Consider the following 24,636-nt stretch of genomic DNA (forward strand, 5'->3'; position numbering starts at 1 on the left):
CACGCCAGCTGCTATAACCACTACGTCACGGCGGATGAATTTTACCGTGTGATAAACTTCGTAAATGCTGAATGTGTTAAGGCTGAATGCAGGATTCTTTAGGAAAGTTCATAAGGAAGATGTGCACGACTGCATGGATAGTCCACTTCGAATAAACACTGGAACTGTCACATGGTAAGGGAGCGACGCCTCCCGAAACACAACGCAAATAAAATGACCTAAATTTGGTCACTAGTTAATTGTATTTTTATTTATTTTCTTTGTAGTTCATCCTACATTTTACTACAATTTTCTAACATTGCAATTTCTCTGTATACAATATCATCAACAAAGCCCTTCGGAACTTCCAACATTATCAGGCAGCACGTTCATTCAGGGTGTTCCACAATTATTTATGACACAACTCATACGAGTGATACTGTACGATAACAGAAGCAAAAGCATTCTAGTAAAGGTACTTGAACATAAATGCAGATGCAGCTTGCGCTGTTGCATGTGACCACGACTGGCATCTGTGCAATGTCCTCAATAAGCTGCAAGTGGCATTCGCGTTCTGTGCAATTGAATGCATTCTATCAGAGCTACTACATATCCACGATATCATTGCGCTTGGCCTCCTGCGGCCGGTATCGGAAACATGCTGTGACGTTACAGTAAACAGGTATAGCGGTGACTAAAGAAAACGCATCGCAGTGCGAATGCTTTCAGGCCACTTATGCATGTACTATCAAGCGGTTCAGTGTGTGAAATATCTCTATAAAAACTCACGATTAGCCAACCGAAGCACACTCACTCTCAGGTGTGATAATATATTGTGGTCAACTAATACGTCAATTCGAACGTGGGCAAATTGATGGTTCTCGCTGGTGGATGCTTGTAATCAAGGAAGCCGAAGTGTTTTGGTTTCAAGAGGCACAGTATCGAACATCTATACCACATACAGGGAAAGAGGGCAAAACATCATCCTCTTAAGTCAGCGCGGACGAAATTGTGTGTTGAGGAATCGCGACGGGTGGTCATTGGAGAGTTTGTGATGAAAAATGGAGGACGCCAGCTGAAAATGTGACTGCAGGAGTGCACGTCGCACTCTAGAAGCCTTTCAGCACAAAAACAACACGAAGGGAGCTCAGTAAGCAGAAAAAACACACATGATTGATGCAAATTCCCGTAACTGGAATACTTGGTGCCGAAGCAATAAACTGGAACTATGGGGCAACAGAGAAAAGTCATTCATTGGAAAAGCATTGTTTCACACTGTTTCCAACTGCTCGCCGAGTTTTACGTCCCGATAGTGAAACTTGGCAAGGTTCGGTGATGACTGGCAGCCAGGTCGTAATATTCCATGGACTCCCTGATTACTTTGCAAGGTGGCGTTACTGCCAAAAATTTTGGTTGAGTAGGTCATCACATTGCAATATTTGTTCTGAAATGGCAATGCACTGTTCCAAGATAATAGGGGGTGCGTGTTCACAGACCTCGCATCGTTGAGGACTATGGGATTCAGGTCATAACTCGGTGCAGGCCAGTCCATTACAGGGATGTTATTGTCGTGTAACCACACCGCCACATGTAGTGTATTATGAACAGGTACTGGGTCGTGCTGAGAGATGATGTCGCCTCCCCGAGTTGCCCTTAACCAGCGGGAAGGAAGAAGGTGCTTAAAGCATGAATGTAGACCTGTGCTGTGATAGTGCCACGCAAAACAACAAGGGGTGCAAGCCCCATCCATGAAAGACACGACCACACCATAACACCACCGACTCCGAATTTTACTGATGACGTTCACCGGGCATTCGCCATACCCACAACCTGCCATCGCATCGCGACATTGTGTACCGTGATTCGTCACTCCACACAACGTCTTTCCACTGTTCAATCGCCCAATGTTTACAGTCCTTACACCAAGCGAGACGTCGTTTGGCATTTACCGGCGTAATGTGGCTTATGAGCAGCCGCTCGACCATGAAATCCAAGTTTTCCTACCTCCCGCTTAACTGTCGCAGTACTTGCAGTGGATCCTGAAGTAATTTGGAATTCCTGTGTAATGGTCTGGATAGATGTCTGCCTGTTACACATTACGACCCTCTTCAACTTTCTGTACGTGTCCCTTCACGTTTCCACTTCACTATCACATCGGAAACAGTGGACCTAGGGATGTTTAGGAGTGTGGAAATCTCGCGTACAGACGTATGTCACAAGTGACACCAGATCACCTGACCACGTTCGAAGTCCGTGAGTTCCGCGGAGCGCCCCATTCTCCTCTCTCACGATGTCACTGAGGTAGCTGATGTGGAGTACCTGGCAGTAGGTGGCAGTGCAATGCACATAATATGATAAACGTATGTCTTTGGGGGCGTCCGGATACTTTTGATCACATAGTGTACATTATATGGCTACGGCTCAGGAAGTCAACTGCGGCACCTCTATGGCATGTAAAGTCTGCCGGGTGTTACATCTTAAAGATAAATAGCTTTTTTGTCTCATAACTGATGGTAAAAATGACTTTAATTTTGTTGTGTTTTAGGTGATATTGTCTAATATAAATTGAATTTCTAGGAAGATGTGCATATTGACGGGCGGTTTCCTATACGATTACTCGAATGTACTCGATTGACGCGCACTAAACCTTTTCCGTTATTAGTCTGCTGCTTCTGTACAACAAACGGAATTCCTTCGGTTTTTTCCCAACCTAATCTAACATGTGCGCTTAAAGACTCCTATTCGTGAGTCAACAACATAATTCATGTAGAGAAGTCATCACTATGAAGAAAATTAAGATTACATCCATAAAAATACATGGTTATTCATCAGTACCTCCGGAGGAACGCGAAAACTACAACACATACACAAAACAGACACTTATCAGTGGATAGAGCATCTCTCATAGCAGTTCTTATTTTCTTATCGCGTATACAATCAAATAGTTACGCGAACGCAGCCGCATGGCGGAAGAGAAGTTGAACGAAATGGACAGTGTCTTGAAAGGAAGACATAAGATGAACATCAACAAAAGGAAAACGGTTATAATAGTATATAGTCGAAATCATTCAGGTGATGCTGAGGAAATAAGATTACGAAACGGGACATTGAAAGTAGTAGATGAATTTTGGTATTTTGGATAGCAAAATAACGGATGACGGCCGGAGTAGAAAGGGTGTAAAATGTAGATTGGCAATGGCAAGAAAAGTGTTCCTGAAAAAGTGAAGTTTGTTAGCGACAAATGTAGACTTAACTGTTAGCAAGACTTTTCAGAAGGTGTTTGTATGGATTGTAACCATGTATGGAAGTGAAACATGGATGATACACAATTTCGACAAGCAGAGAATAGAAACTTTTGAAAGTTGATGCTACAGGAGAATGCTATAGATCAGATGGGTAGATCACATAACAAATGGAAGGTACTGAATAGAATTGAGAAGAAAAGAAATTTGTGGCACAACTTTACTAAAAGAAGAGATCAGTTGATTGGAGACATTCCGAGACACCAAAGGATCACCGGCTTAGTATTTGAGGAAATTGTGTGGGAGAAGGGGAGGAGGTAAAAGTCGTAGAGGGAAGACCAAAGGATGAACACAGAAGTACTTTGGGAAGGGTATAGGTTGCACTAGTTATTCGGAGATGAAGAGTATTGCACAGGATAGAGTAACATGGAGAGCTGCATCAAACCAGTCTTTGCAGTGAATACCACAATTACAATAACAACAAGAAACTTCTGCAGACATTGCACAAAAGACGATAACTTCAAGTTAACGAGGAATGTGTTCTACAATATCGTGTGAGTGTTCTGTGCCTCAGAAACGCACGTTATAACAGTTCATCTTTACAGGCACCTGAGACGTGGCTTCGTCACTGAAAACCAGCTTTTGTGGAAACTACTCTTCCTCCATTAGCCGCTTCAATTCATAGCAAAATCACAACGAGGCTTATTGTCCCAGGCAGTCGGCGCATATAGGAAGTACAGCAGGTATGGTCTTAATCGCAGACGTTTGCATAGAATGCGCCAGATAATTGACTGTAGTTGGCCTATCTGCAGTTCTGTGCATAGTATTAACTTTCCTTGTCAGATCTGATAGTTGAGTATGTCTTTGTTAAATTACTGTGTCAGTTATGCATATTGACATTGCGCCACTAGTTGACCAATTATTATATGACTGTCATGTCGTAACTATAATATGCGCCGGTTATTCTTTGGTATCTTGTGTTGTGACGTATCCATGTATGAAATAGAGCTGATTTTGTATCTTAGAACGGATAACTTGTGGAGAACGTTTTTGACGAGTGGTAAAAGGTCTTTTGCCATTACATATTAAATGAATGCAGATGGACTTTCAGGAGACAGGACCCAAATAAAAGATTGCAAATGAGACTCAGAATTTATTTCTTATTTATTTTATTTAGTCTTCAAGGTTTCAGTTACGACGATGAGGGCATAACAAGAATGTTGGATGTTGTGGACAAGCGTGTTACATGGTCAACCCTATTTGGCGCCGCCATTACGTGCACTTCGCCGGCCGGAGTGGCCGTGCGGTTCTAGGCGCTACAGTCTGGAGCCGAATCCTGCCTCGGCCATGGATGTGTGTGATGTCCTTAGGTTAGTTACGTTTAATTAGTTCTAAGTTCTAGGCGACTGATGACCTCAGAAGTTATGTCCCATAGTGGTCAGAGCCATCTGAACCATTTTGAACGTGCACTTCCAGCTTCACTATCCGGGTATGCATTGCACACTGCAGATTCCCTCCGATCGGCGACTAATTTTTGTTCACAGGAGCTCCTACCTCACCTAGATTTTCTGTATAGACTTGTGAATTAAACCATAGACTAATTCTGAAAATTAAACGCAAGAAACCCATTAATAATCGTAAGAAATAATTCGTCTGCCTGTACGTAACGTCCATTTTTGGGACACGTGACCAACGATTCTCGCACACGTTCCATCTTCTCTACTGACGCTCCCGGACGTCCTGATTTGTTCCCACCACATAAACAGGCACTCTCACGGAGTGTGTTGTGCCGTCCATAGATTGTCTGGAGCTTTCACTTGATATTTGGTACGAAGTCGTCGCTGAACCGTCACATTAAGGACACATTTAGCGAATTTAAGAACACAAAACCCCCAAGAATCTTTTCATTATGCGCCATGTCCTGACGTGTCTGCCCATTAGTGCTGCGCCCAGCAGCGATGCCATGGCACGAAACTTGGAAAACTTCTCTATCCAACGATACGTGTCATTTTTCTGTATGTTTTGTAGTGTATTTACCCCAGAGGTACGTGTAAGTAATCGTGGTGTATGTTGCATGTGACATAGTGTGTGAAGTGTTACACAGATTTCGACCGTCTGGGAAACAGTCATTCGCCGTCCCCCGTGACGGTCTGCTGTTCCAGGACGTCGGCCAGAGGTGACACGTGTCTCTGGCTGGGGCGTTACAGCGTTTACGGTGCCGGCCGCGACAGGTTGGTGTCGCCTTAATACCACCCCCCCCCCCCCCCCCCCCATTCCCATCTTTCCCGTCTCCCGCCCCCACCTATAAAGGTGAGTCCAGACCGCTTTTGACGACCGCCGACCTCGCTGCGTTGCGTTACATTACGTGCCCCGCTGCCTCTCCAGATATTAATCTTTACGCAGCCTCCGTCTGCGGGCCGCCGTTACTGCCGTGTTAAATATTAATTCGAGAACGTGGCGGCGCGCGGGTCGTTAACATTTAGAGGGACCGCAAATTCGTAGCGGGCCCAATCTGTCCCTGCCGCCTGCGTGACGAGCAGCGACACTTGTCGAGTACTCAGCGGGCATCTCGAGATGTCGTGATGGTCGGTAACGTGTTTATCATCGCAATGTGCTAACGTAATTGCGGGAGAAACTGTTCGCTCGGTGATCTATCTGTTAGACTTTTATTTCGCTGTGTGGTGTTGGGTCAGATATGGCAACGTAAAGTCCAGTCGCGGTTTTATGTCGTCATGCTCTCCACAGTAGGGCAGAGATTTCTCTCTTTCTTGTCTACACACAATACCCAGATGGATTGCTCAGTGTACAGGTGTGTGACAGGAACGATTATCCGAAAAAAAAAAATGTTGTAAACATTTTAGAATGCATACCTTTAGAACTATGACCGCTTGTTCATTTTCGCTACTGTGAAACATCTATTCTACTCAACTAGAGCTCACAGTTTTTAAGGTATACATTTTAGAGTCGATGTTTACAAGACCTTTTTTCATCGAAAAATCCTTCCTATTACATCCCTGAATATGATCATTCCTCCATGGAAACCCTGTATTCATACAAAACGCACGTGTAACAATGTGTATATACAATCTTAGGTCATTTATATGGGGAGGAAAGAAGGTATTAAACATTGTATACAACAGCAAGATAGTACACCAACTACATAACACCATTAAAATTGAGATACAAACGATGATGGTGGTGGTGTTGGTGATGATGATGATGATGATGATGATGTCGTCCCATACTCCGAGGAGCGTAGGGGACGATGTGGGAGACCCGTACCGCCGTACTAGGCAAGGTCCTAGTGGAGGTGGTTTGCCATTGCCTTCCTCCGACCGTAATGGGGATGAATGATGATGATGACACCACAACACCCAGCCATCTCGAGGCAGGAAAAATCCCTGGCCCCACCGGTAATCGAACCCGGGACCCCTTGCGTGGTGAGCGAGAACGCTACCGCAAGACCACGAATTGCGGTCGATGCAAGCGAAAGACAGCAAAAATGAATTTAATCCAGATTTACGAACAACACACAGTGCACACTCAAACCGGAAAGAAACTCGTAATGTCACACCACAACATACTACAATAAACTCGTACACAGAATTAGTAACATCAGAAAACATAGAATTAATATCCCCTTCAAGACAAGCAGCATACAAAAGATAAAAACTGTGACAGGAGGCAACGAAATCTACAGTAGTTGAGGCATCCACAAATTAAAATGTAATAGCTGCACGTTTTTTTAGAGTTGGGATGCTCGCAAGAAAATTAGTAACAAGTGCAAAAAAACGTAGCTTGAAATAGGCAAAACTTGTTTGGTCAAAAACAAAATAATCATTCATTTGCAAAGAACGGTATTTTTCTCATATGCGAGAAAAAAATCAATGTATTTGAAAAGTTCTAAGGCACTGTATTTATTTTATTCAAGGCAATCGAACGTCGTAGAAAAATAACGAATGAAAAGTTTCTGTACAATTCGTATTCTGTATATCAAAATTAGTGCTTCATATCCAGCTGGGTGATTCGAGACACGAGCCGGAAAGCGGCAACGACATATCTACTATGACAATGCCATTGTAACGTTGAGAGCTCAATATGACTTAATCGTTGCCTTACTATTTAGAATTTGGCGCGTATAACCGCGGTAATGCACTCCTTCGGAGTTAATTTCAGCCAGAGTTGTCTTTTATTTTACTTGCATCTAAGAGGCATTTCCGATACGATTTTTCACTGTTCACAGCACACTGGATAGCTAAAAATTCTTGTTGCTCGTGTTACTTCAGAGTTCGTGCTAAAATCACCTCCCGAACAAGTGCGCTCGGGTTGTGGACCTGCGAGGAAGATTGCTGTTGGAAATTGCGGCTCGTGTGGGGAGTCGGGTGGAACTAAATTGCCCGGGAACTTTCGCGGACTAGTTTGGGTTTCATTTCGCGAAGTTCAAGTTGTAGAGTATGTGGACGGTATCCGGTAGGAACTTGCAGCCACACTGACGCCGTAATCGGCACGGTTTCGCGCACCAAGTTTGTGATGTGGCGTGGCTGTGCGGTTGGGCGTGCGTTGCATACAGCCCGGTGGCGCTGCAGTAGCGGCCGGCATCGGGAAGGCGCTCGTCGCGCTGCTTGCTCTAGCCTCACACAAGAGGACGGGGCGGCGGTTTCTCCATGTGGAGTGAAATACAGTCAGTAATCGGCCTGGTCCTCTTACGTTCACTGCGCTTTGTCCAATGCGGTTCGAGTCTATCTCTGGAGTGCGATTGTAGAAACTGAAACGTACCGATCAGCTGGTGTCGTAACTTTTTCATTAGACTCCGAGTGAAATTCTGATACATGTCTTATTTCGTCACTGCCCTACAGCGCGACCGGTAGTCGCTTCATTGATTCAATTTTCTTCCTTTCCGCCATAGCTTGTTCATCCTCTTCTATCTTCTCTCGCGCTCTTCTTAGATCTTTTGTCTGTTCCAGCAGTGAGCTCTACCTTTTTTCATTTATCATTCCCTGATGTTTGTTTCTGGAGTGTTTGTCAGTGTGTATTTGCTTCTCCAGTTTTGACTCCCTTCCACCCTGACACGAGTTCTTGGAAACCTCCCCGAGTTCAACAACCCACTTGGTACCTGTCTAAACCACCTGTTTTATAGTCTCCACTTACATCTCGTAACAAATAACCCCAGGCATGTGGGATGTCGATTATTTGGAATGGACCCGCGTACAAATGTTGCCACTTTTTGTTAATCTTCATTACAGATGACGACTTTACATGCTTCTTCAACAGGACCTTATCGTAAATTTTATAAACACATACTCTAGATAATTTCTTATCATATTTTCATTTTCTTAACTGTGCTTTTTTATTTAAAGCCACTTGGACGTGTTCAATGACATCTGCATAGTCTGTCTTATTATCTAAGATACGTGGTAAACCTGTAATACAGTTACAACTAGGTTCTCGATGAAACTTCAACTAGAGAAAAACCAGTCGAGGAATGAGGTATTTCATTATGTATCGTTTCAAAAACTTTCACATAATTAATCCAATTACAATGGTTCTTTTCAAGATACGTTCTCATGAACAGGTTAAGGTCACGAAACAGTCTGTCTACGAGTGAAGATTCGGCATGATATCTGGACACAAAATTATATTTAATGTTAAGTTCTTCTATGCACTTACTCCATGTTTTACTAGTATAACAGGATGCATTATCCGTTAATATGGCTAAGGATTTACCCACATTAGGAATAAAATCCTTACTAAATTTTGTTAACATTGGTCTTGCTATGCCATTTTCGACAGTCTGTCTGTACTCATCCTGATCACGTCTCCCGCAAATATTGCCATTTTCAGTGCGATCTCTTCTGCTATTTTTCTGATGCTCGTTCTTCCACAGGTCTTCACATCCACCTCTTTTACGTTCCAGTATTTTCCTAAGTATATTTTTCGCTTCTTTCTCTAGGTGCTGTGCACCATGTTATCCTAGTGTTATCGTCTCAGTAGCATATATACTACCGCATTCCCCACCGTTGCCTCGTAATGTGATAACCTTTTGCATCTGTAGATATATCCTTTTTATTGTATACATCTCTAATCATACAGAAGTCTGACCTTACCGTCATCATCCTGTACATTATATCAGACTCTTCCTTCTGACATGCCTTTTGCGTCATCTACTTCATGCACCTGTGTTCACCAATCGTCCAGTACCATATTGACCCGTTTCTCAATGTTTTCGTTTGCGTTTGCAGCTTTGAGACGTCCTTCGCATGGATTATTTTCAACACTAGTTCGGCCACGTTTGGGTTTAGTATCAGTTTCTTTCCAGAATCTATTTTTACTTTCCATCACAGTGTGCGCTGTTTTTATATTCCTTTCTTACCTCTTGATAGTGAAGGAGTTGACTTATTATGCATTTTCACGAATTTTGCTTGTTTGCTGGTAAACTGCCCAAGAAAGATGGAAAGAACAAGGTTTCAAGTCCCATCGAGGACAACGGCGTTACGTGCGCAAATTCCTATTGGATTAGGAAATTGGACATGCCGTTTTCGAAGGATCGTCTCCGGTATTTGCTTTACATGGTTTAAGGAAACCACAGAAAAGCTAAATCTGGGTGGCCGGCCGGGTGTTGGAACCATCATCCTGTCTAATGACGGCATTTCATTCTTGTCTGAGGTTGGTTTGTTACATCTCCCGACGATAGTCTGTCGTATACAAGCTGCTTCATCTCAGCGTAACAACTGCAGGCTACACCCAAGCAACTTACTTTAATCAAGCCGTGTTCTCCATTATTTCACATCACATTTAAAAACGCAAATTTCATATTTATCAAATCCACATCAGCGTTAGCTTAAGAACTTTCCATGTTGCCCTCATACGAGGTGTGTGAGAAAGGTAATAAGGCTGATTTTTTATCCAGCAATTTTTTTTAAAGAAACGGCTTTATTCTCCTCTTCAAAATGGGAAGTAGTCTCTTTCGGCAGCGGTACGCCGGCGGAGTCTTCGTTCCCAGTATCTGGAGCAGCGCTGAAAGGCTTCAACGGGTTGGCCGTTTAACATGTCGGTCACGTTCTTTTGAATGTTCTCCAGTTCCAAAATGATGTCCTTCTAAGACACTTTTTATTTTAGGGAATAGAAAATAGTCACAAGGACGCAGATCAGATGAATAGAGTCGCCGTGAGAAAAAAAAGGAATGCCTTTTTAGGTAAAAAATGCCGTGAAGTGGCATGGGGCGTTAAGATGCAGCATCCACTTGTCTGCAGTGTCCGATCTTACGCTAGCCTCCTTTCTCCTGACTCTTTCAAGGACAAAAACTGGTTCAAATGGTTCTGAGCACTATGGGACTTAACATCTGTGGTCATCAGTCCACTAGAACTTAGAACAACTTAAACATAACTAACCTAAGGACATCACACACATCCATGCCCGAGGCAGGATTCGAACCTGCGACCGTAGCACTCGCGCGGTTCCGGACTGAGCGCCTGAACCGCGAGACCACCGCGGCCGGGCTTTCAAGGACATTTTTGTAAAATACTTGGTTGTCAGTTTCTCCTGGAGGAAGAAATTCCTTATGTACGATACGCAGTATTGTTTCGATCTTTGGTGTGCTCATTCGAGCACGGTCGGTGCGGCTCCCGTCGTCGGAGGTTCGAGTCCTCCCTCGGGCATGGGTGAGTGTGTTGTCCTTAGCGTAAGTTAATTGAAGTTAGATTAAGTAGTGTGTAAGCCTGACCGATGACCTCAGCCGTTAATGGGTCAAAATGGTTCAAATGGCTCTGAGCACTATGGGACTTCACATCTGACGTTATCAGTCCTCTAGACTTAGAACTACTTCAACCTAACTAACCTAAGGACACCACACACATCCATACCCGAGGCAGGATTCGAACCTGCGACCGTAGCAGCAGCGCCGTTCCGGACTTATAAGCGGTAAGAGAACGGATTCGTATTGAATGGCTCGCGGGTTCGCCTCCACTCAGCGGCTCGCCTTCACTCAGCGGCAAATATTTCCGTGCTCCTTTTTCAAAATCCGTTAAACTGGCAACACACTTGTACAAAAAATATTTAACTGACAGCCGTTTGGTCCCATAGTCTTTACCACCTCTCTCTCTCTCTCTCTCTCTCTCTCTCTCTCTCTCTCTCTCTCTTAAAAAGTGTCTCCTTCGGCATTGGCTGTGTCAGTGCACGTGTGAGACTCGGGTAGCGCCTCGAAATGTGTTACTGTTAACAGAGACGTGCTTCGCTTTGCGCTCGTAGATTATCTCGTCCAGCACTGTGAGGCCGAGCTTCAGCTGGCCTTCCCGGCGAGTACGTGCCCCGCCGTGCTACCTGAGAAGTGAGCCAGTGAGTGTCCTTGCCTCGCAAGACCAGTCGTGACGCCAGGCCCGCACCCACCTCGTGACGTCACACGAGTCATGACATTGCGGTATTTGCCGCAGCCGACGCACTGCCCGTGGCATCCTATGCGTCCACGCTCACCACTGTTGGCGAATACCGCGCGTTCCAAAATCACACGGCATCGCATTGAGTCATACAATGCTTCTCTCGTCATCACCGTTTGTCCGGGACCATTCCTCATCCAAATGCGACAATTTATGCTCCTGGCCATCAGATGGAAACAGTGCGAAACAAAACTCATCCAAACGACGCCTCAATGGTGATGCCGTGCTTCAAAATGATATCGAAATATAAAAGCGTTTATTTTCCGAACACCGTGGCTTTAGTCAACAAATATGTATCGAATGATACCAACTTCACAAATAACGTACACGTATACTAATATTTTATTCATGTAGACATGGATAATTTAGTAATAAATGCATAGTCAACAGTGAAACAAAAAAATTTGGATAATTAACAATAATCCTCTTCGGGTTTTGAAAATTCAACAACAGCCGCGTTCGCAGACTAAATTATAGGAATTAAGGTCCGCCTATTATGCATACAGCTAGTCTTTTTAATGCGCTAACATGTTTCAGCGCATTGGTGTCATTGTTATTAGTTAGTTTTATTCAGGTCTGTAAGTAGCAAATTAGCCTAAAAAACATTTATATCTGTTGTCATTATAACCGTATTCTCTTGGACTTTTTATTTCTGTAGACCCTTATTTACATTATTATATCGCTTGCCATCTACAAAGAAATGATGTTATTGTAAGGTTGGTTGGCGAGGTAACAAATCTCTTTATCCACAAACATTATTTTGATACGCGAAAATATTTCGCGGCTACAGTTTGCGGTTACCTACATTTCGTCTCGTGATAGCTGTCCGCTTCTGCGTGCTCATTCGTTGTGGAAATACACACAGAAACACGATATATGGTTTTTAATGAAGCATACTTGCAAGTTCTATAGAATTTCACGAAGCGCAATGTTTATGTTGCTGCTTAGCCGTTAAAAGATGTAACGCCTTTTATTGTATGTATTTCTATAACAGATGAAACTGTAATTTTGTTTTCTCTCACGATGTTAACGCCAGATAAACCTTTCTGGCAGCAGAGTTGTTGCCCACTTTACGTCGAATTAGCGGCATACGAGAACCTCAACTTCCAGAAATACCTGATTTATATTTCCCTAGCGTCGTCTCCCTTACGCTTTCGTGTATGCAGTTTTGACCTCAAACGGTTGTAACAGAGCATCTCTGCATTCCTTCTGTAACGCGAATGAAATTCATTGATGTTTAATGAATGTAGTAGCAGTAGGATATCGTAGGTGGAACACTAGTGACAATGAAAGTATGCTTGAGGCTTATACATGTGGTACGATGGTTTAGGGGTTTAAGGCGGACGCTGGTGATAGTAGGAAATCTGTGTTCCAGTCGCTGTCTGCGCAATTTTCGGTTGAGAAACTACCGGTACCTGACGTAGACGTAATGGTGACATGGCGTGTGAATACATGCGTAGGGAAACAGAGGTAGAACCGAGGTGTAGGTGAGGCAGGAAGTGACAGTTTAGTTATGACTTGCGAAACGAACGAGTCTGAATACTGAATCTTAGTTGTAACGAAGTACAGTCCTACAGGTAAAGGAAAAAGGGAAGCTTAGTTTAACGTCCTGTCGACAACGGGGTCGTTACAGACGATGGTTGAAAGGTTTGTGGGTTGGCAAATTAAACGAATGTGATGTCACAGGGGAAAAAAACTAATTTTCGGTGAGCCTCATATTTTGGATTTCAGCGATTGGTCTACGTCCACCTCTTGTATGACGTGATGCCGGCCATGGTGGTCTCGCGGTTCTAGGCGCGCAGTCCGGAACCGTGCGACTGCTACGGTCGCAGGTTCGAATCCTGCCTCGGGCATGGATGTGTGTGATGTCCTTAGGTTATCTTCAGTTGAAACTTCCAGGCTGAGAGACCGTGGTCGGTGTATAAAATTTCTACCTGACGTTTCGTCTCCATCTGAGGTCGTCCGGCTACTGCCACTGAGTCTCCAGGTTCTCTAGGATTTATAGCGCGCAGAGACGGCACCATCATTCGTCACGTGATGCCAACGGTATGCCTATCTTTGGAAGGCGTCGTCATTCTCGATTAAGAGTAATCGATTGTCATTCTGCTGGCGCAAAGTCGACAACCACATTTTGTCCAACTATAAAACTTCCTCTTTTCTATTAAAATTGTTATGGTGTTTGTGAATCTCTATTGCTTCTCTATACTTGCGCGCATGATAATGGGATGTTCGTGCTGGAACACTTGTCTCATTAAATTTAATTTCGTGATTCCCATCTCGAAAAACATGCTCAACTACGGCCGATTTTTCGATGTGTCCTAAGCGATAGTTTCTTTTATGTTCGCCTAAGCGGGTGTTTACACTTCTTTTCGTTGTACCAATATATACTTGTCCTCAACTGCATGGAATTTTGTATACCCCAGATGTTTCTAGGGTGTGTCCGGCGTCTTTTGCAGTTCTTAAATATTCCTTAATCTTCTCGGTGGGCCTGAAGATTGTTTCGATCCCATACTTGGCCAGAATTTTCCCCATACGGTCCGTGACTTTATTAATGAACGGTAGGAAAACTGATAATACATTGTATGTCCTTAGGTTAGTTAGGTTTAAGTAGTTCTAGGTTCTAGGCGACTGATGACCTCAGATGTTAAGTCCGATACTGGTCAGAGCCATTTTTTACTCCTGGTAGCATTAACTGATCCCCCGCGAATTTCGCGTGGGACGAACGATTCTCAGTAAGTCTTGTATTAGCTCTAATTACTAAGATTTTCTGATTGTGATCATATAGCGAGATATACGTGGAAGGAAGTAATACGTTGGCCGACTCTATCCAGAAACAGTAAACCTCTTTGTGATGCACAATGTTCTCGTTTAGCGCCTACGTTTGGAACGCGCTGCTCTCCTCGGATCCCATCGTCTCTCTCTCTCTCTCTCTCTCTCTCTCTCTCTCTCTCTCTCTCTCTCAGTCCTACCCGATAAGGATCCCATATCGGTGGACAACCCTCAAGAACCTGTCGAATACGCGCTTTGCAAGCCACTTCCTTTGTGAATGAGTTACTTTTCCTGAAGAGTCTTCCTACGACTCTAAGTTTGGCATCAGCTTCCCTTACTATTTATTTCATGTGGTCATTCCACTTACGGCCGCTCTAGCTACGGTATATTCTGTTTACGGCAGTTTGCCATGAATAGTGTAGTTGTACAGTAGTGGATTTCTTTTCCTATGTATGCGCACTATGTACGTTCAAGGTCAACTGCCAGAGCCTGCACCATTTATCAATCCTCTGCAGGTCATTCTGCAAATCTGTGTTGTCTTCTGATGTTGCTACTTCTAGGCGCTTCAGTCTGGAACCACGCGACCGCTACGGTCGCAGGTTCGAATCCTGCATCGGGCATGGATGTGTTTGATGTTCTAGGGGGACTGATGACCTCAGAAGTTAAGGCCCATAGTGCTCAGAACCATTTTCTGCCATTACTGGTAACGTAATTTCAAAATCCTATAGAACCTGTCCTGATTTCCATGTTGGACTAGACTTTGATACGTTTAGGAAAGGTGCTAAATTTGGTAGTGAATGTTAATGACACCTGGCCGGTACATGCAATATCCCTGTGTCACGCACGGTGGCTGGAACGTACGGACAGCATCGACCGCTGTGCCGGAGGGTCTGGAGCTGTTGCGTTTTCATGAGCCGGTCCCACGGTCGCTGGGTGGTTACTGTCTGCCGCCGAGGGGGCGTCGTCCCCAGCTGGTGGAGGGCGGCCGGCCGCTGGCGGGGGGTATTGATCGCCGCCCCACGTGTCCCGGAGCTGGGCGCACGTGCGGCCGGCCTGCCGGGTCACCGTGTCTCTGCCCCTCCTTCCCTCTGTCCCACCAGCTGCGTGCCGGACACAGCACGTACTCCTCCATCGGCAGTGGAGGAGCAGTCTTGGTAATGCAAGATGGCTCGGTATATTGCACTGTTACTTGTCCGTGCAGTATCGTTTCAAATGTTCAAACGTGTGTGAAATCGTATGGGACTTACCTGCTAAGGTCCTCAGTCCCTAAGCTGGTTTCGTGGTTTCCTCTCAGAAAGGTCACAGTTCGTGGTAATTACTTAGCTTGCATTTATCGCGAATCACTTGCCCAACGTAGAGTCCCGAGCGACTGGAAAAAAGCGCAGGTGACGCCTGTACAGGGTGTTACAAAAAGGTGCGGCCAAACTTTCAGGAAACATTCCTCACACACAAATAAAGAAAATATGTTATGTATACATGTGTCCGGAAACGCTTACTTTCCATGTTAGAGCTCATTTTATTACTTCTCCTCAAATCACATTACTCGTGGAATGGAAACACACAGCAACAGAACGTACCACCGTGACTTCAACAGGAAATGTTCAAAATGTCCTCCGTTAGCGAGGATACATGCATCCACCCTCCGTCGCATGGAATCCCTGATGCGCTGATGCAGCCCTGGAGAATGGTGTGTTGTATCACAGGCGTCCACAATACGAGCACGAAGAGTCTCTACACTTGGTACCGGGGTTGCGTAAACAAGAGCTTTCAAATGCACCCATAAATGAAAGTCAAGAGAGTTGAGGTGAGGAGAGCGTGGAGGCCATGGAATTGGTCCGCCTCTACCAATCCATCGGTCACCGAATCTGTTGTTGAGAAGCGTACGAACACTTCGACTGAAATGTGCAGGAGCTCCATCGTGCGTGAACCACATGTTGTGTCGTACTTGTAAATGCACATGTTCTAGCAGCACAGCTAAGAGTATCCCGTATGAAATCATGATAACGTGCTCCATTGAGCGTAGGTGGAAGAACATGGGGCCCAATCAAGACATCATCAACTTTGCTGCCCAAAAGTTCACAGAAAATTTGTGTTGATGACATGATTGTACAATTGCAACGTTACCTTCCTTCAATTGGGCCAACTGGCGGTGAATTGAGGAAGCACAGTACATACCGACGAAACTAAAATGAGCTCCAACATGGAAATGAAGCGTTTCCGGACACATGTCCACATAACATCTTTTCTTTATTTGCGTGTGAGGAATGCTTCCTGAAAGTTTGGCGGTACATTTTTGTAACACCCTGTATAAGAAGGGTAGAAGGACGGATCCTCAAAATAAAAGGCCAATATCCTTAACATCGGTTTGTTGCAGGATTCTCGAACATATTCTCAGTTCGGATATAATGAATTTCCTTGAGACAGAGAAGTTGTTCTCCATGCATCAGCACGGCTTTAGAAAGCATCGCTCCTGCGAAACGCAACTCGCCCTTTTTTCACATGATATCTTGCGAACCATGGATGAAGGGTATCAGACGGATGCCATATTCCTTGACTTCCGGAAAGAGTTTGACTCGGTGCCCCACTGCAGACTCCTAACTAAGGCACGAGCTTTTGGGATTGGTTCCCAAGTATGTGAGTGGCTTGAAGACTTCTTAAGTAACAGAACCCAGTACGTTGTCCTCGGCAGTGAGTGTTCATCGGAGGTGAGGCTATCATCTGGAGTGCCCCAGGGAAGTGTGGTAGGTCCGCTGTTGTTTTCTATCTACATAAATGATCTTTTGGATAGGGTGGATAGCAATGTGTCGCTGTTTGCTGATGATGCTGTGGTGTGCGGGAAGGTGTCGTCGTTGAGTGACTGTAAGACGATACAAGATGTCTTGGACAGTATTTGTGATTGGTATAAAGAATGGCAGTTAATTTCAAATATAGATACATGTAAATTAATGCAGATGAACAGGAAAAAGAATCCCGTAATGTTTGAATACTCCATTAATAGTATAGCGCTTGACACAGTCACGTCGATTAAATATTTGGCCGTAACATTGCAGAGCGATATGAAGTGGGACAAGTATGTAATGGCAGTTGTGGGGAAGGCGGATAGTCGTCTTCGGTTCATTGGTAGAATTTTGGGAAGATGTGGTTCATCTGTAAAGGAGACCGCTTATAAAACACTAATACGACCTATTCTTGAGTACTGCTCGAGCTTTTGGGTTCCCTATCAGGTCAGATTGAGGGAGGACATAGAAGCAGTTCAGAGGCGGGCTGCTAGATTTTTTACTGGTAGGTTTGATCATTACGCGAGTGTTGCGGAAATGCTTCAGGAACTCGGGTGGGAGTCTCTAGAGGAAAGGAGACGTTCTTTCCGTGAATCGCTACTCAGGAAATTTGGAGAACCAGCATTTGAGACTGACTGCAGTACAATTTTACTGCCGCCAACTTATATTTCGCGGAAAGACCACAAAGATAAGATAAGAGAGATTAGGGCTCGTACAGAGGTATATAGGCAGTCATTTTTCCCTCGTTCTGTTTGGGAGTGGAACAGGGAGGGAAGATGCTAGTTGCGGTACGAGGTACCCTCCTCCACGCACCGTATGATGGATTGCGGAGTATGTGTGTAGATGTAGAAGTCATCGAGTGAAACAGAAGAGATGTGTGGTGTTCCCCAAGGAAGTATTGTAGGCGTTCTGTTCTTTAATCCGTACAGGGTGTCTGGAAATTTCCATTACAGATTCCTAGGACTTGTAGAGGAGTGTGAGCAAATATTGTTTTGAATTGGAACCCCTGTCCAGAAACGTTCCATTTCCGTGCTACAACAATTTGAAAACATCTTGGTTACTCGACCACTTTTACAAGTAATTGATTAGGCATAGCTCATCACATAACTTGTTTTACAGTTCCACTCATTAATGGCGAAAGAAATTGTTCGCGTTCTCATTGACAGAATCTCCTCAACGTGATGCAGTGCGGCCTCTTCCAATTCGGGTGCGCGACGTCGCCTTGGAGCACTAAGGTCACGCCTGCTGACGGTGGAGGTACCCTTACCCGAAGCCGTTGCGTAATTGTGACGAAAAGACTATACGATTGACTCGGAATTTGTGGGGAACGATATTGATAAAGGCGACGAGCAGCTCTTTCATTACAGTGAGTTTCGCCAGTCAGAAGGATTATGTCGGTGTATCCTGCAAACGTGTACTCAACGTATTTGCTCTCTCTCTCACACACACGCACGCACACACACACACACACACACACACACACACACACACGTGAATGAGGCGCGAATCAGGTCAGAGAGGTAGGACAGACGTGAAATGACATCAGCCGATCCGACGTAACCACCCCATCCCCCTCTCCCACCATGGTTATGCTGTTGCATCTCTGCCTTGCAAACATGTTTTCAAACGGCTGTAGCACGGAAGCGGTACGTTTCTGGACATAGGTTCCTACTCAGAATGTCATATACTTACTCTCTTCTCCAAGTTTGTAATGGAAATCTCCGAACACTCTGTGTAGACGGTTTAGGAGACTATTTGAACAACCCTCTAAGATTCTTTGCAGATTATTCTGTCGTTTACCGTGTAATAAAGCGGCTAGCGCACCTGAGTTAAAAAAAATTAAATTTCGGTTACATAAATTACAGAGATTTAAAGGTTTCGATTCAGTTAAGTAGCTAGGGAATACAATTAATTTTTATGTTTGGAAGGCGAACTTACCTTGCAGCGGCAGAGCACCCAAAAGGTAGAAGCGCATACACGCTTATCCCCCCTCTTTGGAATATTGTTGCGCGGTATGGGTTTCCTTAACAGAAAGCATTGAGCAGGGAATACAAGAAGTTCAAAGTAGGGCAGCTCGTTTTCTATTATTGTGACATAGGGGAGAGAGTGCTACGGATATGATAAGCGTTTTGGGGTGGCACTATTGAGATAAAACAGGTCTTTCGTTGTGACGAGATCATTTCACGTAGTTGCACTCTTAAACTTGACTCCCACGTACTTAGGGACAAATGACCATCGCGATAAAATAAGAGAAATCAGAACTCTCCAAGGAAGATTTAGATGCTCATTTTTCCCATACGCTTTTCGAGAGTGATCGCCCATCGGGATCACGTAGATTCCAGTCTGATATGTTGCCATATGTTACATTGTGCTATTTATAAAAAATTCTGATCTTCAATTCTATTGAGTTTACATTTGTGAAAATAAGTGGTATGTAATGGTACCGATCTCATTTGGGCCAAAAATATGTTCCTGCGAAGAGAGTTAGTGGCTGCCTGGTCAGGACACGTATGTACAGCATTTACGCAGTTAGTTACCTTAGCTGTCAGTTTAATCATTGTAGTGGCAGCTCCTTCTGTGGTTAAAAACAAACTGTTTCTATTTAGATGCTCGATTTGTTGGATGCTGCATGTATTTGCGTGTCCTGAAATTCATTATGTGGTGAACCGATGCTGACTGAGTGGTGTGTGAAGGATAGTTACAATGTTTACTTAGTTTTTAGTCATCCACCTTGTTTCCGCGTGTTGTTCTGAGTTTTAAAAGTTAACTGCGCTGAAGGGCATTGTGTGTGATCGTTCATTATCATAAATATGCGGTTATTACTTATCTCGCAGTCAATGTCAGCGTTCTTTCACAGTTGGCGAAACGCTTTTATAGACAAATTTTGGCGCCCGTCGTTTGCGCTGTATGCATACAGACGCCATGACTAGTATGAACTCCTTGTTTGGTGTCCGTTACGCATTACTCCGCTGGCAGGCGACGCGGCGCAAACGACGTAATTGAATTAGTGCGTCATGACATGTTTCATTTGCGAACGCGGCAGTAAGCTGATTATTAGTGACCAGCCGAGCCGTACAGAGAGCCCACAAAAGTGTTGGACATGTGCAGCGAGTGCCACCTGCCTCTACGCCGAAATGTGCCGATGGTCGACGGAAATGCAATTAGCTACAGCGGCATTAACTGCACGACAGTCTGTACCGCTTAGTACAGCTTCTGTGAGACTGCGGAGTTGCATGCACGTTCCACTGTGTATTCGTTCTGCGTCACAGAAAACCTGCAAAAATGACTACTCGTCAAAACGTCCTTCCTGGGAAACAGGAAAGAAAATTGGAACGACTAAGTGCATTATGTGATAACCAGGTCGGAAAATTTTCCTCTTGTGATGAAGGTGGATGAGTTATACCACTCCCCCAGGGGCTCAGCATTCACTTGCTGAGTACGGGCTTGGCGACCCCGGGGTCCTGAGCTGGGGACTGGTCTGCGCCGCCAGTGTCCTGACACCGTAACCCCCGGACATGCTTCAGCGACCACCGTACGGCGCGGCGGTGAAACGTTGTGTGCTGCGGGGAATGGTAATCTTGGCTTGACCGCCTGGATTGCGAGGAAGGCCAACCTCTATAAAAATCCCTCAATCTTTCGGTGTGCTCCGCGCCTAGAAGATGCATGGCTGTTGGGGTGGAACAGTCGCAAGCGGGCAACCTCTGGGGCACCTGCCGCACCCCAGTTGTATAAGGCTTACTCAGGCACGCGGGGCTCTGTCTGAGCGGACTTTTAGTTCCCTAGCTGCTCGTGGGACCACAATGGACCCTTCGACCTCTACTTTTCCCCCTACCAGTGGCTTGGGTGGGCCGCTGGTTGGAAAACACACCCAATCGAAAAAGCGGCTACGCGCTGCGAGTCCTCCAGCGCCTGGTGTTGCTAGAGATTTAACAGAATGTAGTAACGGAGCACATGCTGATCATCAGAATGTGTTTTTGATTATTAAAAGGAAGGAGGGTAGCTTTGAGAGGGTTTCTCCCTTTTACATCCACAAGGGTCTTGAGGGAATTGCAGGAACGCTGAAATCTGTAAAGCGACTGCGCAATGGGACTCTGTTAGTTGAAACTTCTAGTTCCCGTCAAGTCGCTGCCCTTCGGAAAGCAAATTGTCTAGGAGAGTACGCTGTCGAGACCGAGCTCCACTCCACTTTGAACTATAGTAAGGGTGTTGTGACGTGTAGGGACTTGATGGATATCCCCATAGACGTGCTAAAATCTGAGTGGGCTGACGAAGGAATTGTTGACGTGCAGCACATTATGAAACGAGTCAATGGGGACCTCGTCAAATCTGACTCGTTTATTCTCACATTCAGTTGCCCGAGACTCCCGGAGCATGTTAAAGCGGGGTTCTTACGTTTGTCCGTACGGCCATATTTCCCCAACCCAATGCGCTGTTTTAAATGTCAGCGCTTTGGGCATACTACGTTGGGGTGCAATGGAATAGCCACGTGTGGTAAATGTGGTCAGCCTGCCCATGACGGAGCCGATTGTTCCTCGCCTGTGAAGTGCGTGAATTGCTCTGGGAGTCACCCTGTCTGGAGCCGGATCTGCCCCATCTATCTCGAAGAGCGGAAGGTACAGGAGATTAAAACCTCTAAGCGCATCCCCTATGGTGAGGCCAAGAAGATCTTTAAGGCTATGCAACCTCCTGTTTTTTCCACATCTTTCGCTTCCGCTCTCAAAAAACCGGTACAACTGGCCACTGTTGCTACACAAACGGAGGTTGCTAGTGTTAGCACTAAAACCTGCGCTTGCCAGTGCACTTGTGCTGCTGCGGTTGTTTTGCAATCTGCGGCTCTCCCCGCTACATCGGACAAGGCCGTGGTTGCTGACATTGAGGTACTTCCAGCCTCCCCCCATATGGCGCCTGCTGCCCAGGCGAGTCAACCTCCAACTGTTGACAAGGCTCTGCATTCCAAGCCCCCCAAGACAAAGCCTCAGAAGCTGAAGGTTCTGCCACCTGAGGAGACTAGTCAGCGTCGGTCCGATGATGATGCCATCGTACTGTCTGACATCTCCCGTGGGTCGTCATCGGATCTTATGGACATTGATGTCGACCGGGGGTGGTCTTCTCGCCCCAGGAATAAATCTCCGGCCAGTACGGTCTCTCCTCCAAAGCACAGAGGCAGGGTGAAAGTTCAGCCACCCTGATCACTGGCTCCCATATTACTGTGGAACCTGAATGGTTTCAGGACGCATGTGGCCGAATTACAACTCCTTATACGAGAGTGCCCCTTGTGCTTATGTCTCCAAGAGACACATTTTCGGGCCACTGATTCTCCTTCTTTACGCGGCTATACCGCATATCGAAAAGATGATCTGACGGGGCAAAGGGCAAAGGGTGGTGTTGCAGTTTTTGTCCGTGATGTGCACCCCTCATCTGAGCTCCCTCTCGTCACCGACTTGCAAGCAGTTGCAGTTGACATTCTTGTGGGTCGGAGGCTCACAGTCTGTTCTGTTTATTTACCACCTCCGGATGCGATAGACACTGAGGCTCTCACGGACCTTATTAGCCAACTCCCTCGCCCATTTCTTCTTCTGGGGGACTTCAACGCTCATAATGTCTTATGGGGCTCTCCGACTACTTGCCCCAGGGGTCGCATTCTGGAAAGCGTCATGATGTCTGAAGAACTGTGCCTCCTCAACTCTGGTGCTCCCACTCATTTCTGTACTGCTTCCGGATCGTCATCGGCTATTGACCTTTCCTTTTGCTCTCCTGCACTCGCGGATTCTGCTCTGTGGGAGGCTGCAGCTGACCTCCATTCTAGTGACCACTTCCCCCTCTGGATTCGCCTCCTGGATGAGGCTGTGGCATTACCAGTGCCGCCCCGGTGGCACCTTTGCAGAGCTGACTGGACACTTTTCAGCCAACTGGCTGTTTTGGAACACCGTGCCAGCGTCCACGAATGGGTAGACCATGTTGCAGCCGTGATCTCTCATGCTGCTGAATTGTCCATCCCACGGTCATCCGGTCATCCCAAGAGGCGTCCTGTCCCTTGGTGGACCACTGAGTGCCACTCAGCCATCCGCGCCCGCCGTGCAGCACTGCGCCGCTTCAAGTGCCGTCCCTCAGCTGACAATCTTGCGGCCTTTCGAGTGGCAAGGGCCAGAGCGCGGCGGGTGATTAAAGAGAGCAAACGACGGTCATGGCAATCGTTCTTGAATTCCATCTCTCGCTCCACTAGTTCTACGAAAGTATGGGAAGCCATCAGGAGGATTTCCGGGAAACTCAGCCAGCTACCTGTCACGGCTTTGCTGCATCAGGGATGTCTCCTCACGGCGCCGAGAGACATTGCCCAGACACTGGCCATGCATTTTGCGGAATCTACCGCCACTATTAACTGTGATCCAGATTTCTGCCGCTACCGCACTGCCGTCGAAAGGGGTCACTTGGACTTCCGGTCTCTAAATTCTGAACCCTATAACTGCCCCTTCACAATGTGGGAACTGGATTCTGCGCTGTCTGTGGCTCATGATACTGCGCCTGGTCATGATCAAATCCGGTACAGCATGCTGCGGCACCTGTCGCTGCCATCCAAGGAAGTTCTCCTGAACTGTTTCAATATGATATGGTTATCTGGCACGTACCCTGACTCGTGGAGGGAGGCAATTTTGATTCCCCTCCTCAAACCAGGGAAGGACCGAACGCATCCCAGTAGTTATCGGAGTATTGCCTTGACGAGCTGTGTTGGGAAGACGTTGGAACGCATGGTCAACCGCCGCCTGGTTTGGCTGCTCGAGACCAGGCAGCTCCTTAGCCCCTCTCAGTGTGGCTTTCGGAGATGTCGTTCCACTATAGACAACTTGACCCTGCTTGAGGCCGCCATCCAGCAGGCCTTTCTACGTAACCAGCATTGTCTAGGGGTCTTCTTTGACATTAATAAGGCGTATGACACTACTTGGCGCCGCCTTATCCTCAATCAACTCCATGAGTGGGGCTTTCGTGGCCGTCTCCCCATCTTCATTCGGTCCTTTCTTTCTCACCGCCTCTTTCGGTATCGGGTTGGTAATGTGCTATCGGATTTGTACGTGCAGGAGAATGGTGTTCCTCAGGGCAGCGTTTTAAGTGTCACCCTCTTTGCCGTTGCTATTAACAGTATCACGTCCACTATCCGGAGTCCTGCCCAATGCTCCTTGTTTGTGGACGATTTTGCTGTTTTCTGTTCTTCCTCCAGTCTTGTCAGTGCTAGTCGGCAGTTACAGCTTACGATAAAGCGCTTAGAGGCATGGACTGCAAAGACGGGTTTTACCTTTTCTGCAGACAAATCTGTGTGTGTTCATTTTAATCGTTCTCGGCGTCTTTTTACCTCCCCTGAATTGCGTCTGAGGGACACCGTTCTTCCTTTTAGAGACACTGTGAGGTTCCTGGGCCTCACTTTTGATTCCAAGTTGTCGTGGTTGC

At 45.9% G+C, this 24,636-nt stretch overlaps 1 protein-coding gene across 6 annotated transcripts in view; it reads left to right on the forward strand.

Moving 5' to 3' along the window:
- LOC126268155 (uncharacterized) overlaps positions 1 to 24,636 on the forward strand; it is a 694,665-nt gene that overhangs the window by 410,414 nt on the left and 259,615 nt on the right. The window lies entirely within an intron of this gene.

This window comes from Schistocerca gregaria, chromosome 4, assembly GCF_023897955.1.
Source record: "Schistocerca gregaria isolate iqSchGreg1 chromosome 4, iqSchGreg1.2, whole genome shotgun sequence".
Classification (NCBI taxonomy): domain Eukaryota; kingdom Metazoa; phylum Arthropoda; class Insecta; order Orthoptera; family Acrididae; genus Schistocerca; species Schistocerca gregaria.